Source organism: Lactuca sativa, chromosome 1 (assembly GCF_002870075.4).
Source record: "Lactuca sativa cultivar Salinas chromosome 1, Lsat_Salinas_v11, whole genome shotgun sequence".
Lineage (NCBI taxonomy): Eukaryota > Viridiplantae > Streptophyta > Magnoliopsida > Asterales > Asteraceae > Lactuca > Lactuca sativa.
In genome coordinates this window covers 168,028,119-168,045,526 of record NC_056623.2, presented here as the reverse complement: position 1 = coordinate 168,045,526, position 17,408 = coordinate 168,028,119, and positions in this window count along the sequence as shown.

Here is a 17,408-nt window from a genome sequence, read left to right as displayed (position 1 = left end):
AGAGAAAGCTTTTCTGGATTTCCAATGTTACCATTGTCAATTTCCATGGATGTTTAGGAAGTGGATATTCCAATCAAATTTGCTTTCCCAGTGCTCCAAATCATTGTTGATTCAGCATTATCAAGCAAATATGTAAGACGATTGAGTGTGATGTCATGGTCTGTCATATAGTAGTCCTATAGGAACTCACTATGTGACTGAAGAACCTAGTCAACAACCAACTTCCTCAAGACTTTGGCACCCAACTCTCCCGGCTTGTCAATATGTGATTTCATCTCTAAGATGTGACCACAAATAGACATTGCTTGCTAATAGGGCTTGAGTGACCTTGAACTTGTGGGTTAGGGAGAATTATTGGAGGAGGTAGAGGAAGTGAAGTATAATTTCTAGTCCCATTAATGCACAACAAAGGGATTAATCTTTCACCTAGATTGTCATGTGGGATATAGTCTTCAATAGGAAGGCCTTTTCCAAAAGGATAAAGAAGACCATAGTTGTCTAAACTAGACATTTATGAGGGAGAAATTCAAGTTTAGTTGATCTAAGTCTTTAATATAACACCCAATATGGAATATTAAGGCTAGGACCCAACACAATATTTTATAACTTGGAAGAGGGATTCCATAATCCAAGCTACAAAGTATTTGAAGGTAGGTAAATGATGATTTACTAATTTCCACCATGAAAAACGAAAAAGAATTTTAGGTCTTAAATGAAGTGAAACTCCTAGATCCTTTGAGATTCATTGAACTTTTCAATGACATATTTAAATCTCAATTGTGCCCTTCAAGTTTGTGACTGGGATGCCGAGGATCACAAACATGGAGTGAATAACCATGCAAATTAACTTGGTACACCCAAGGTTACAACCACCTAATTAATGTGTCGGTTAACCACACACGCTCCATTGATCTATGATTAACATCGAGCTACCCTTTGCCACACACAGCCAGTCCCAGATTAGTGTGTTGGTTAATGACACACGCTCCACTAACAAGTTAACAGGGTGTAAAGTGCAATTTCATGGGTTAGCACCATATTCAAATTTTCCTAAAGTAACTAAGATTGGGAATTAATAAGGTTTAGTTACTTTAGGTTTAAGGAGAATTAGAGTCCTGTCCTACCCGTTTGGCTAACGACCCTCCACTAGTCAGGGAAGCGGTGGGTGAGAGTGGATACCCATTAAACTGCCATTTTATAGGCTGTAACCTTATACCCCCCCCCCCCCCCTTATAGACCGGTTTCGTGAATGAGGCCTACTAACAGTAAGACTAACTTGCTCTTATACATATATATAAATACTAAACCTATAATATTATAATAGCATGAGGGTTGAATTTTAAACTTTTAAAATTCTAAGGGTTTAAATTGGAATTAAAGTATTCATGGGGGAGGGAGGGAACTTTACAAATTTCAAAACTTTAGGGAAAGTTTTGAACAATTCAAAAACTTTTCTATTCCATAACATATGAGTTTAATGTAGGATTTAAAAGCTTTAATGAAGAGACTCTTGAACATCCTAACTTGAGGACAAGTTATGGAGTTCATAAAACTATTTATGAGGAAAAAGACTCTTTAATTATTCAGCAATTTCGTTCACTTCGCTTTCATGAGTCTTCAGTTAAATGTACAAGTCATTCAAAGTTAACGTATCAAAGCTCTGTTGATTCTTAACCATCATGCTCACACTACGCCACTCCTTACGAAGTCCCATAACAAAAATTAGATTGAACTCCATGGCTGATCTAGTGATACCATATCGATTGCATCGATAGATCAATTCATTAAGACGATCGTAATAAACTTCAATCGTTTCACCATCTTTTGGTCTGAAATCCTTCAATTCCACTAAGCATTGCTTCACAGAGTTAACTTTTGTCTTCTCACTTCCCTGAAATTTCTCCTTGAGATTGTTCCAGATTTCCTTTGCAGTTGTACAACTGCTCACATATTTGTAAACAACTGGAGGCAAAACTCCTCTTATCTCTCTTACGCACCTTTTCTCCAGTTTTTTCAGACGATCAGTTTGATTCTCAACTTCAGAATTTCCAAAAGACGATCCAATTGGTTGAACATTTGATGGTGATTTGAGATTGCCAGAAATTCAATTCCACAGTTCTTCATCCAATCCGTTGAGATAATCCTGCATACGATCATCCCATTGATCGTAATACTCAGGGATGAGCATAGGAATTTTGGTGGATGATCCTAGAAGATGAGAAAATGAAGTCATGGAATTCAGATTGAAAGACGCCATTGATATATGGAATAAATCCTTAATATTTTTTTAAGAAACTTTGAGAATTTGACGACAAACTATATGATTCAAATCAGAATCACCAATAGAACACTTGATTCAATGAATTAAATGCGAAATCGAATCACAGACTAAGATCTAGACAATTTTTCACTTTGAAAAAGTGCGGAAACTTTTGAATCAAAGATTTGATTCAAAAACCTTTTGAACAAAGTGAAAATCAGATCAGAGATATGATTCCTGCTCTGATACCAATTGATGAAACAAAGAATCGAGTATTGAATTAATCAGAGTGTGAATTCAAAAATAGGATAGCGATATTTGAACCCCGATGTAAATATGATCTTCTTTCAGCATTATTATGCTTCCAAGTTTTACAGAGTCCAAGTGAAAATTCTGTAAAGACTTCATATCTATGACTCTAGTAAACACTCCTATTTATAGGAGAGGAAAACATAAAAAAATATACTAAGGACTAAACATTAAGCTTCGAATATAATGCCCTAGTACAATATATTACAAAAATTGTTCAAAGATACCAAGAACAAACTTCAACTCATTACAACACTTCGACCCTAACAGTTATGGAATCCAGTAAAAACATCAAGATCATCAATTCAACTAACAAGCATGTCAAGAAAACTATGATCTAGATTAAACTCATATGAACAAAACAATTCAAATCAAACAATTTTCATGTAATTAGCCTAACCATTAAGCTAATACAAAACATGAAACTTTTGACATTTATATTTTGAAATGGATTAGCATGAACATTACCACATCAAAAAAACAGGTTTATAAGTTCAAAAACAACTTAGGGTAACGTTCCTAGTCCAATTTCAGGCTTAAAAGTCGAAAAACTGCACTCTAGAGCTCAAACTCATCGAGTACATGAACTAACTTGGCGAGTTGGTAAGATTTATACTTGGGCTCGGCGAGTCCACCAGCGGACTCGGTGAGTCCAAGGAAAAATGCATGCTACTCGATGAGTCTGTCAGTGGTCTCGGCGAGTCCACTATCCAGACAACCAAAATTCCATTTTTTCTGCAATTTTCATCAAGTATAATTGAAAACAGGCCTTGGCTCTGATACCACTGATGGTTTTTGTATACTACAACATCCTATGGTGCATATATAACCCTAAATACCTTGGATCTATGTTTTCAGTAATTATACATGCAAAGGTGTTTACAAGGTATTAAGCCTATAACTAGCATGCAATTTGACATAAACAATACAAGATACTAGTTAGAGTAACATACCTTTTATGTTGCTTGAAGTCTTGATGTATTTGGTGTTACTAGAAAGACTTTGGCCTTTAAGAACATAATGCCCCAAGTGTTGCACCTCAAATGGAATCACAACTCACCTAGAACAAAGGTGACTCTTGAGAGAGAAACTCCATGCACGAAAAACCACCATGAACTCCAAGAACATGTCAAGTGTATATTGGTGGCATTTTTTAGGTCATGATGCATGTATTTATATATGTGGATTCCAAGGGTCATGGGTATAACCAAATCCATACCCATGGGTTTTATGATCCATGGTTCATGTGGCCCAACTCTTTATGTATCCATACATAAACTTGGTCAAACATGGATCATAAGTCCAACACATACGAATATAACTAATTACCATAATTAGTCCCCATAGATTTAATTAGTCTCTTTTGATCAATAAATTAATTCCAAATTAATTCATCAATACTAATTAAAACATATGATTTCATATTAATATATTATATCTTATAGTAACCTTATACCCCCTTATAGACTGGTTTCATGAATGAGACCTACTAACGGTAAGACTGACTTGCTCTTATACATATGTATAAATACTAAACCTATAATACTATAATAGCATAATGGTTGAATTTTAGACTTTTAAAATTCTAAGGGTTTAAATTGGAATTAAAGTATTCATGGGGGGGGGGAGGGAACTTTACAAATTTCAAAACTTTAGGGCAAGTTTTGAACAATTCAAAAACTTTTCAATTCCATAACATATGAGTTTAATGTAGGATTTAAAACCTTTAATGAAGAGGCTTTTGAACATCCTAACTTGAGGACAAGTTATGGAGTTCATAAAACTATTTATGAGGAAAAAGACTCTTTAATTGTGTAACCTATGAGTTTAATGAAGATTTAACACACAAAACTTTTGGTTTTCCATAACTTGAGGACAAGTTATGGAATTCATTAAAAAAAACATCAAGATGATCAATTGAACTAACAAGCATGTCAAGAAAATTATGATTTAGATTAAACTCATATGAATAAGACAATTCAAATCAAACAATTTTCATGTAATTAGCCTAACCATTAAACTAATAAAAAACATGAAACTTTTGACAATTATCTTTTGAATTGGATTAGCATGAACATTACCACATCATAAAAACAGGTTTATATGTTCAAAAACAACTTTGGGTAATGTTCCTAGTCCAATTCGAAGCTTAAAAGTCGAAAAATTGCTCTCTGGAGCAGCAACTTGTCGAGTACATGAACTAACTCGGCGAGTTGGTCAGATTTGTACTTAGATTGGGCGAGTCCACTAGTGAACTCGGTGAGGTCAAGGCAAAATGCATGCTACTCGACGAGTCTGTCAGTGGACTCGGCGAGTCCATTGTCCAGACAACCAAAAATTCGATTTTTTTAGCAATTTGCATCAAGTATAATTGAAAACAAGCCTTGTCTCTGATACCACTGATGGGTTTTGTATACTACAACATCCTATGGTGCACATACAACCCTAAATAGCTTGGATCTATTTTTTCACTAATTATACATGCAAAGGCGTTACCAAGGTATTAATCCTATAACTAGCATGCAATTTGACATAAACAAAACATGATACTAGGTAGAGTAACATACCTTTTATGTGGCTTGAAGTCTTGATGTATTTGGTGTTACAAGAAAGACTTTGGCCTTTAAGAACTCAGTGCCCCAAGTTTTGCACCTCAAATGGAATCACAACTCACCTAGAACAAAGGTGACTCTTGAGAAAGAAACTCCATGCACCAAAAACCACCATGATCTACAAGAACACGTCAAGTGTATATGGGTGGTAGTTTTTTAGGTCATGATGCATGTATTTATATATGTGGATTCCAAGGGTCATGGGTATAACCAAATCCATACCCATGGGTTTTATGATCCATGGTTCATGTGGCCCAACTCTTTATGTATCCATACATAAACTTGGTCCAACATGGATCATAAGTCCAACACATACGAATATAACTAATTACCATAATTTGTCACCATAGATTTAATTAGTATCTTTTGATCAATAAGTTAATTCCAAATTAATTCATCAATACTAATTAAAACATATGATTTCAGATTAATATATCATAACTTATAGTATATTAACAAATCATATATAACCTTCTCTCAAGAGTCCATCCTAACAAATTGTCCTGGTGTTATGCAACCTAAATGGACCATACTACTCTCAGGTCAAGTACATACCAATAATAGTTATAGGCTTAGACATCTCATCCAACAGTCTCCCACTTGGACAAGTCTAAAACTATTATTGCAAGTACGACTCCAGTATCCCGACTAGCAATCATAGCTCTTAAAAGTCGTTGTCGAACTCTGACTTAGTCAATGACGTGTTTATTAGATAAGGGATCATATATTCCTCCATTCTAGATATCATATGGACTGAGACATGGAATATAATCATACTCTCTGTCCATCTGTTGTTTCCCGATTTCTGATTTGTGACGACCGACTTATTGAACAAATCAAATCAGTCCAGGCCCGACCGAGCACTTACGGTTGTCATCACCAAATCATCGAGGGGCCCACAGATATGACTTTTATCCCTCTAAGGGTAATAGGAATGGATAAACTTTGACTCATATGCTTGATCTATTTACGCACCAAATCACACACAACAATGCATTTCATAACACCTAGTTACTGGTGCGTTTTCACATTATCAATGTGCAACCGACTTGTAGACTGTAACTAATATCTCTCCGTTTGAAGAATATAAGATATTACCGTCTCATGATCACTCGTGATAAAATCCATGAAGTGAGTCAAATGAGCGTGGGTTTAATCCAATACTCAAATCTTATTCCAGGAGCACTCATGAATATTGGAGCTATGTCTAAGTCACCTAGACAAACTACAAACCCATTCATAATAGTCTTGCCTCAATACCTACTTCCAAAGTATGATTGACTGTGGATAGTTTGAATAACTTAGTTATTCAGGAAGTCAAAACACACAAAGTGAAACACAAGAATAATACTAATCCTATATGGCCCCAATACTTGTGAGAGTAAATAAAACACCTATTATTTAATCACCATATTGAGTAGTCATTATTCATTGTATATTGTTTCAGATAATCAACTTAATACTTGAATTAAAACAATAGTTGCCCCATGCTCCAAGCATACACACTATGTTTTCCTATGGTCCTTTCTTTGTGGAATAGATCAATTGAAAACATTTCAATAATGCTCATTTCAGAATTCCAAATCCTTATGATAAATTTAAGAATACCAAATTCTTACCATTTACCGAAATCTATTAGATTCTAAACTTATATGCATTGATCCTCTAGTAATTGATGGGTTTTGAGCATTCTAACACTTCTTAAGTGTACATGCAACCCTAATAAACCTTGGATCTATGTTTGTCTAAGATACATGCAAATAATTATTTTTCCAAGGCTTATATCCTAACTAGCATGGCATGGGGAACTTGAATCAAATAAAGCTAGTAGAAACACTTACCTTGTAGTTGTAGTTGATTCCTTGGAGTTTTAGAGCCTAGCACCAATAATGTGGATGCCTCAAATGAAAGGCACAAATCACCACAAACTTGGAACTTTGAGAGAATAGTCACACTTCTCTTGAAATCGGCCCTCACCTCAACATGTGTCAACTAGTGTTCACTAGCTTGATTTCAAGAGCCAAAGCCTCCTTTATATAGTGTGGTGGATTAGGGTTACATCCATGTAAACCCTAATACCCATGTCTCTTCATTTCCATGAGATCCATGGGTTAAAGCTCCATGGAGTATCCATGGACTTCTCCATCCAAGCCTAGCCCATTCCAAATAAGCATAAGCCCACACTATATAAATATAGAAGCCCATACTTAATTAGTAATATCTTTGATCACTAAATTAATCCTAGATTAATTATAGATCACTACTAATTAAATAATATGATCTTCTATTAATATATTAGAACTTATAATATATTAATAAATCATAACTTGTACTATTCTCAAATATTATCCATAAATTGTTCGGGTGAAGTGCAACCCAAATGGACCATGCCGGGTCGGGTCAAGTATATACCAAATATAGTTATGGGCTTAGACACTATATCCAACAGTCTCCCACTTGGATAAGTCTAGTAACTATATTTGCAAGTATAACTTCAGGAACCGATCCGCAATCGTAGCTCTTTAAACTCTGTTGAACTAGAATGCGCCATTTAGATAAGTGATCATATAATCCTCTGTTCTAGATATCAGCCGGACAAACACATGGAACATTGTCTTGCTTATTGTCCAGCATTTGTTTCCCGATTTCCGATTTGTTTGACATAGAACTCAACTGAACACATCAATTTAGTTCTGACCGGGCCCGGTACATAGGTCAAAACAAAATCATCGAGGGGCCCAGATATCAGCTTCAAATCCAAGAAGGAACAGATAAACTTCGACTCATATGTTTGTTCTACCACTCATTGAATTACACACAAAGGCACGTTTTATAACATCGAGTTACCAATGCATTTACGTACAATCAATGCATAACCAACTCGTAAGTAACAAATCATATCTCTAGGTTTAAAGACTTATATGATATTACCGTCTCACGATCACTCGAGATAAAATTCCATGAAGTGATTCCAGTGAGCGTGGGTTGAGTCCAATGCTCAGAACTTATGAGCACTCATGATTGTTGTAGCCATGTCCAACACCTTAGACCTCTGCAACCAATCATGACAGTCTTGATTCATACCTACTTCCGACATATGACCGACTGTGGAGGTTTGAATAATATGATATACCAAACATAATTATTCTGGAAGTCAAAACATGCAAAAGAAATATAGTAAAAGATCGACAAGAGATAGCAACACTTTACTCATAAATAAAACACCTTTTATTCATCATCAAATGTCAATTACACTTTACAAATTTATGGGTTATCTAACTACTAAAACTTATATCATCCTTCAGCCCTATGCTCCGAGCATGCTGGAGATGCTTAACCCTACTCAGTCCCTTCGTGAGGGGATCTGCCGGGTTCTCATCCGATGATACCCTCTTTGCCATGAAGAGTCCTTCTTCAATTCGATGTCTGATAAAATGGTATTTTCTGTCGATGTGTCTGGATCTCCCGTGATCCCTTGGTTCCTTGGCTAAGGCAACCGCACTATTGCTGTCACAGAAAATCTCCATTGGCTCTTTTATAGCTGGAACAACTCCAAGGTCTCCGATGAAGTTCTTTAGCCATATCGCCTCCTTTGCTGCTTCGGTTGCTGCTATATACTCTGATTCACAAGTGGAATCAGCCACTGTCTCCTGCTTGGAACTCTTCCAAGAAATTGCTCCTCCGTTTAGGGTAAAGACCCAGCCTGACTGAGAGTGGAAATTATCCCTATCAGTCTGGAAACTAGCATCACTATACCCTACAACTCTCAAGTCATCACTCCCACCGAAGGTAAGGACCCAGTCCTTAGTCCTTCACAGGTACTTGAGAATATTCTTTACCGCAGTCCAGTGTTCCTTTCCAGGGTTCGCCTGATACCTGCTAACCATGCTCAAAGAAAAGGCTACATCAGGTCGAGTACACGTCATAGCATACATGATCGATCCTACAGCTGAAGCATAAGGAAATCGACTCATTTCTGCTATCTCAGCCTCAGTACTAGGGCTTTGTGTCTTACTCAATCTAGCGTTACACTGAATGGGTAACTCACCTTTCTTGGAGTTATGCATGTTGAATCTTTTCAACACTTTGTCCAAGTAGGTACTTTGACTAAGTCCAATTAGTCTTTTACTCCTGTTTCTCAAAATCTTTATCCCTAGGATATAGGCAGCTTCACCAAGGTCCTTCATAGCGAAACACTTCCCAAGCCAAGACTTTACTTCCTGCAGGGTTGGGATGTCATTTCCTATGAGTAGTATGTCATCCACATACAGTACCAAAAAACTGACTATGCTCCCACTAGCCTTGATATAGACGCAAGATTCATCTTCACTCCTCGAAAAGCCAAATTCCTTGACTTTCTCATCAAAGCAAAGATTCCACCTGCGAGGTGCCTGTTTCAATCCATAAATGGATTTCTCGAGTTTACACACTCTATTAGGGTACTCGTTGCTGACAAAACCCTCTGGCTGACTCATGTAAACATCTTCAGCTAACTTTCCATTAAGGAAAGCGGTTTTGACATCCATTTGCCATATTTCATAGTCATGAAATGCAGCTATGGCTAACAGAACCCGAATAGACTTAATCTTGGCTACTGGAGAAAAGGTCTCATCATAGTCCACTCCAGGAATTTTAGAGAAGCCCTTTGCAACCAGTCTCGCCTTATAAGTGTGTACTTTACCATCCATGTCGGTCTTCTTTTTGAAGACCCACTTGCACCCTACAGTCTTACGACCAGGTACATTCTCAACCAAGTTCCAAACTTGATTGTCATACATGGATTGTATCTCGGTATCCATGGCCTCTTTCCATTTAGCAGCCTCAGGGCCTGCCATGGCTTCCATGTAGCTGTTAGGTTCATCCAGACCTACTAGTGTCTCATCACTAATAAGTGTCTCACCTTCCGCAGTAATATGGAAACCATAGTAATGCTCAGGTGCATTCCTAACTCTCGTGGAACGCCTCAGAGGTACAGGCTCATCAACTGGCTCAACAGGAGTTTCCTCCTCAAGTTGAGGGCTAGTGTTTGAAGTTCCTTCACCGCTTGATTCTTGAATTTCTTCAAGATCAATTTGCCTCCCACTGTCTCCTTGGCTTATAAATTCTCTCTCTCGAAAGACTCATCTTCTTGCTACAAAGACCACATTGTCACTAGGTCTGTAGAAGAGGTAACCAAAGGATTGTTGTGGGTAGCCGATGAAAATACACCTCTCGCTTCGAGGTTCGAGCTTATCATGAGTCTCGCGTCTCACGAAAGCCTCACAACCCCAAATCTTGATGTGGTCTAGCTTAGGTACTTTGCCAGTCCACATCTCGTGAGGAGTTTTGGCAACTTTCTTTGTAGGGACAAGATTAAGAATATGGGCGGCACTCTCTAAGGCATACCCCCAGAATGAGATTGGTAGCGTAGCTCGACTCATCATGGAACGAACCATATCCAACAAGGTTCGATTATGCCTCTCAGCCACACCATTCAACTGTGGTGTCCTGGGAGGTGTCAATTGTGAGACAATCCCACATTCCCTAAGATAGTCGAGGAACTCTGAACTAAGATACTCACCTCCTCGATCGGATCGAAGCATCTTAATGTTCCTGCCCAATTGATTCTCGACTTCCTGTTTAAATTCCTTAAACCTCTCGAAAGTCTCTGACTTATGCTTGATTAAGTAGACATATCCATATCTACTGTAATCATCAGTAAAAGTCAAATAATAACGATTAGCATCCCTTGTGGCATGTTTGAATGGTCCACACACATCCGCGTGTATAAGGTCCAACAAACCTTCACCACTCTCACACGAGCCTGTGAAGGGTGACTTTGTCATTTTTCCAAGTAAGCATGATTCGCAACTATTATCTGACTTTAGGTCAAACGACTCCAAGACTCCATCCTTTTGGAGTTGGCCTATGCGTTTCTTCCTTATATGTCCAAGACGACAATGCCATAATGATGCTTTATCCAAGTTATTATTATTAGTAGAATCAATACACAAAACATTATTTCCTAAGTTATCTACAACAGATACAGCTTCATACACACCATCACAAGGTAATGCTTTAAAATAAAAAACATTATTATAGAAAACATCTATAGAACCAACTTCATTATTAAATGAAAAGGTAAACCCTTGTTTGTACAAAGCATGAAAGGAAATAATATTTCTTGCCATTCCTGGCGAATAACAACACTTATTCAAATCTAAATTAAACCCACTACTTAGCGATAAAGTATAAACTCCAATCTTGGTAACAGGTAAAGCTTTCCTATTCCCCATGATCAAGTTTATTCTTCCTTGCTCCACATTCTCACTTCTTCTTAGTCCCTGCAAGTCACAACAAATATGAATACCACAACCGGTATCAAGGACCCAAGACTTAGAATGGGGTGAGTTATTAGAAATGATAGTGTAAGTACCTGCATGGTTGGGTTTGACTTTCCCATCCTTCACATCCTGATGGTACTTTGGGCAGTTCCGCTTCCAATGAGATTTTTCATGACAATAGAAGCATTCTGCCTCTTTTGGGTCAAAAGAAGGAGTGACGAAACCTTTCTTGGTTCCACTTGAAGAAGAGCCATCAAGGGTCCGAGCCTTGGTACCCTTCGAGGATCTCTTTCTCTTCCTCCATCGATTTTTCCCAATTGCCAAAACCGGAGTTGAGTTTGGAGTAGGAGTGATAGCAACCGACTTCCCCTTAAGACCTGATTCTGCGGTCTTGAGAAGTCCCTGAAGTTTTCTGAGTGTGACCTCTTCCTTATTCATGTGATATGTCATGCGGAATTGATCATAGCACGATGGTAAGGAGTGCAAAATGATATCTATTGCAAGATCGTCAGGGAAGTTCACATTAAGCTTCAGCAAACGATCCACATACCTTTGCATTTTCTGCATGTGGCTCGTGACGGATTCCCCGTCCTTCATCATGGTTGTTATCATGGAGCAGATGATTTCATACCTCTCTTGTCTTGCACTTTGATGGTATCTTTCCATCAAATCTTGGTGCATTTCATAAGGGTAGAAATCCTCATAAGACTTTTGGAGTTCCGCTGTCATCGTGGCCATCATGATGCAAGCCACTTTCGTAGCATCCCTTTCATGTGCCCGAAATTCAGCGATCTCCTGAGGAGTTGCAGTGGTCTCATCAATCTCCTTAAGCTCCTTATCAAGGACATATTCTTTGTCCTCATAGCGGGTAATCATCCTGATGTTTCTGATCCACTCATTGAAGTTGGATCCATCAAAGGTGACTTTCCCACACAAGTTCATAAGGGTAAAGGAGCCATTAGGATTAGAGCCAGAAGCAGCATTGTTTGAAGACATCTAGAAAGAAGAGAACAAGATTAGTTTAGATATAAAAGAGTCCTTAATAAAACACCCAAATGTAATATTAAGCCTAGGATCCAATCACAATATAATATAACTTAGAAGAGGTATGCCGTAATCTAAGCTATACCATATTTGAAAGGTATGTTAATGACGATTCACCAATTTCCACCACGAAAACCGAAACATTTAAGTATTAGGTTTTTGATTGGTTCTTAGAAATTCCTAGATTCTTTGAGATTCAATGAACTTTTCAAAGGCATGTTTCAATCTCGAGTGTGCCCTCCAAGTTTTGTGACTGGGATGCCGAGGATCACAAAACAAGGTGTGAAGTAACCAAGCAAATCACTTGGTACCCTTAAAGTTTATCACTCAATCGATGTGCCGGTAAACCACACACGCTCCATCGATACTATAATAAACCCTAAGTCACCCTTTACCTACCTTGTTAAGTCCAAGTTAGTGTGCCGGTTAACCACACACGCTCCACTAACGACTCAATCAAAGTGTAAAGTGTAATTTCATGGATTAGCACCTTATTCACATTTTTCCTAAAGTAACTAAGATTGGGAATTTAATAAAACATTTAGTTACTTTATAATATTCATCATACTTTAAATGAGAATTTATAAGTCCTTGTCTTACCCGTTCGGCTAACGAGCCTCCACCAGTCAAGCAAGCGGTGGGTGAGAGTGGACACCCATTAAGTCACCATTTTATAGGCAACAACCTTATACCCAACTTATAGACCGGCTTCGTGAATGAGGCGTACTAGCGGTAAGATGACTTTGTTCTTATACATATATATATATATATATATATATATATATATATATATATAATTTTTAAATCATAATAATATAAGTATAAGGGTTGAATTTTAACTTTTTAAAATTCTAAGGGTTGGAACTAAAGTTTAACTTAACTTTACTTGTTCCAAAACTTGAGGGCAAGTTTTGTAAACTTTCAAAACTTTTCATATCTTGTAACTTATGAGTTTAATAGAGTAATAAAATGAGGACTTTTCATTTTTCTAACTCTTGTGTTCTTTTAATGGTTTTTAATCCAAGAGACTTTTGGTTTTCCATAACTTGAGGACAAGTTATGGACTCCATTAAAACACATTATGATCAAGAATTAAACTACCACATAGGTTACAAATAATTCCTATGATCATCTAAACTTCATAAGAACAAGAACATGAATATGAACACTTTCAAGAATCAAAATCACATTAAACTTTGTAATTTTGATAACTTGTTGTTGTAAATGAATTAGCAAAAACATTACACCATCTAAAACAAGTTTTCAAGTACCAAAACAGTTTAGGGTAATGTTTCCAATCCATTTCCAGCAACTAAAGTCGAAAATCTGCACTCTGTCGACCCTACTCGCCGAGTGCATGAACCTACTCGCCGAGTAGGTTGAAGATACAAGTGAACTCGACGAGTCCCCCCATGGACTCGCCGAGTCCATTCGTCAGACAACAAGTTTTTCGACTTTTTCCAACTTTTAATCACAAGTATCAAACAAACAGACCTAGGCTCTGATACCACTGATAGGTTTTGAGCATTCTAACACTTCCTAAGTGTACATGCAACCCTAATAAACCTTGGATCTATGTTTGTCTAAGATACATGCAAATAATTATTTTTCCAAGGCTTATATCCTAACTAGCATGGCATGGGGAACTTGAATCAAATAAAGCTAGTAGAAACACTTACCTTGTAGTTGTAGTTGATTCCTTGGAGTTTTAGAGCCTAGCACCAATAATGTGGATGCCTCAAATGAAAGTCACAAATCACCACAAACTTGGAACTTTGAGAGAATAGTCACACTTCTCTTGAAATCGGCCCTCACCTCAACATGTGTCAACTAGTGTTCACTAGCTTGATTTCAAGAGCCAAAGCCTCCTTTATATAGTGTGGTGGATTAGGGTTACATCCATGTAAACCCTAATACCCATGTCTCTTCATTTCCATGAGATCCATGGGTTAAAGCTCCATGGAGTATCCATGGACTTCTCCATCCAAGCCTAGCCCATTCCAAATAAGCATAAGCCCACACTATATAAATATAGAAGCCCATACTTAATTAGTAATATCTTTGATAACTAAATTAATCCTAGATTAATTATAGATCACTAATAATTAAATAATATGATCTTATATTAATATATTAGAACTTATAATATATTAATAAATCATAACTTGTGCTATTCTCAAATATTATCCATAAATTGTTCGGGTGAAGTGCAACCCAAATGGACCATGCCGGGTCGGGTCAAGTATATACCAAATATAGTTATGGGCTTAGACACTATATCCAACAGTAATGACTATGCACAAAAGTCACGAAGACTCGGCAACAGACATTACAAAGTATTCCAATGGAGAGCAATTGCATGGAAACGAAGTCTCACATTCAAAGTACATTCCTTTAAACATCCTTCTTGCATTAAGTTTTCTAATCTTACACAGATTTAATGAATAACTTCCACGTATGGAAATATTTCCATATTCCCATTTTGACTGTCACTTCTAAACAAGAGTTGCCTCTTTTCCGAATATGTCAATATGGTCTTTTTTAAAAATTAACACTATACTTCCAACTGTCCATGAGCAACCAATCTTTGGTAAACCTCAGATTGTTCTCGACAATTGCTTAATCACTTTAGTCATATCCGGTTCTAGTACTTTTTCCTTCTTAATGCCCTAGGCATTTGGAAAATTTAGAACGGATGAATATTATAGTACATGTAATCGATCCAATACCCAAAGCATATTGAACATGATTCATGATGTCTAACATAAAGACATGCTATAATTTTTATTTGCCATGTTCTCACAATTCAGACTATGAAAAGGGATGCCGTAATCATAATCGAATTTTGAGATCACAATTAACATTTCCATATACATAATTTCCTTATGTTGAACCATTCCAGCATAACATTAATATATATATATATATATATATATATATATATATATATATATATATATATATTGGTCTAAAATTGATCAAAATCTCAATCTATGTTTTTAGAATTGGGATGAAGTATAATTTCCTCTCTCTTAATTATAGCAAAACAACTTTTCAAACCCTGCATCTTTGCAAGTTTGAAACTTTGTTTTCTATAATTAACATTGCTAACTTGCAATACTTAACATAATAATCATGCTCCTACTAACATGATAATGATTAGCATAACACTTATGCTCCTGCTAGCTTTGACATGTATCCATAAATCAGCTACACTTCTAGAAATAAATACTTATTGACTTTCTTACCAAAGTTCAGATTTATGATACGAGATGCTTTGATAATACCTTATCTAGGCTTCCCAAAATCATACACCTTTCCTTAGATAGCTCACATGTGTGTCTAAACAATTATGAAGAGGGATGTCGTAATCATAATGTTTAAACCTTTTGCCATTTCTCACAATTCGAACTATGAAGAGGGATGCTGTAATCATAGACGAATTTGAGAATGAAAATATCACGATTGATAACTATTTAAAATCTACTTAGTGAAAGCGTTTCCTCACCATCGTTTTCATGAATCGTAGAGAAACCTTATGACACTTAGATTTTTGTAGTGTACGTGTTCCTATCCATATGAGTCTGTCAAAACCATAATCACAAGACAAGGTTAGCGACAAAATCAAACTTATATGGATTGAACTTGTTCAATATCAATTTATTGCCACCTGGTAGTGTTGGATTAGTGTCTAAGTCAGTAACCATATTTGGTATATACTTGACCCGAGTGTGCATGGTCCTTTTGGGTTGCCTTCACCAAAGCAACTTGACAAGGTAATTTGATATGAGAGAGGAGATATTATGATTTATTTATATATTATAAGAATAATATATTAAAGGAGAAATCATATTTATTTAATTAGTATTAGTCATAAATTAATTAGGAATTAATTTGGTGACTAAAAGAGATTAATTAAATAAAGGGGTATAAACTGTCAAGTGTGTGATAGTTGAGTTTTGGGCTAGGAAACCTTATGGACCAAGGGGGAACGAAATTATGATGAAGGATCATCATATTTTCGTCCAAGGCCTCATTCCATAAGGTTCCTTGGGCTGCTTGGTGGCTAAGCTGTCCATTAGGGTTTAGTCTAAAACCCTAGCACCCCATAGTATAAATACATGCCCTATGCTTCAATTTTAGGTCACTTGATTCCAAGGGAACCCTAGGGCCGAAATTAGCATCATTCCCTTCTCTCTCTTAGTTGCCTTCTTGCTTTAAGGTGTTTGTGAGCCATTAGAGGCACTACAATTGTGGTGCTTGCTTTCAAGAGTTCAAGAGAGTTCAAGAGATCAAGGAAACTAGTTGTTATTGCTATATAACAACAAAGGTATGTCTACTACACTTCTATGTAATTTTCAAAAATTATAGAAGCATGCCAGGGTTTATTTTGTGTTCATAAAGTGTATGTCTTATAGTGAAAACATAGATCCAACTAGGGTTGCATGCACACATAGGACTGTTTGTATTAAACCTAACAGTGGTATCAGAGCCATTGGTTTTTTGTTTTCAATTGGATTTGATACATATTATGAATTTGACAAATTAGGGTTTATGGCAAGTAAACCCTAAGGCTTGGTGATTTTCGCAAATTAGGGTTGCAAAACCCTAGTTGGCAATTTTTGATAGGGTTCTTAAAACCTTTTTGCCTAGCCTCCAAATTTCGAAATTAGGGTTAAGAAACCCTAGGGATTTCGAAAATCCCTTGCCCCCCAAGATAAGATCCCAAGATTTTAGGGATTTGGATATTGCTATCTTTGTGATTATCAATTTAATTGTTTAAACTAGATAATTGAAGATCTTGTATTATCCTTTCCATATATTTAAAAATCTAGGGGATAAAAGGATTAAATAAATTAA